Below are 481 nucleotides of genomic sequence, written 5' to 3'. Positions count from 1 at the left end.
TCAACAAAACCCCTATTTCCTCTTTCAGGTTAGGTGCCCTTTGCTCGAACGAAAGAGGGGTCTTTGCCGGGACCGATGCTAGTAGTTAGATTCAATATTCAAAAAGTCTTAAATAGAAGCCAAATCCATGAGAGAGAATCCTTCGAAGCCAATCCAGAGGCCGATAAAGATCGAAGGAATCGCTAACTTCCCGCTTCGGAATAAGTGTGATAAACGTTGAATTTCTCGATTTGAGGATCTGACCTGCTTTTAAGAAACTTCAATAGCTTTATTAATGTGTGAGGCCACATCCTTTGACAGAAGGCAGTCGGGAAGTCGTCGGGACCTGGGGCTTTATTCAGATTCTCATTCTTCAAAACTTCTTCAAACGTGATCTCCCGTCTAAGCCACGGATTGTCCTCCGCGTCCATTTTTGGGTGCATTGGCCATCATCTCGATTCATAATTTTTTTGTTGTAGGCAGCAGCGCTAATACGTAATCT

The sequence above is a fragment of the Lycium barbarum genome, chromosome 2, assembly GCF_019175385.1.
Source record: "Lycium barbarum isolate Lr01 chromosome 2, ASM1917538v2, whole genome shotgun sequence".
NCBI classification, from domain to species: Eukaryota; Viridiplantae; Streptophyta; class Magnoliopsida; order Solanales; family Solanaceae; genus Lycium; species Lycium barbarum.
Note: the sequence above shows the minus strand (reverse complement) of the source record.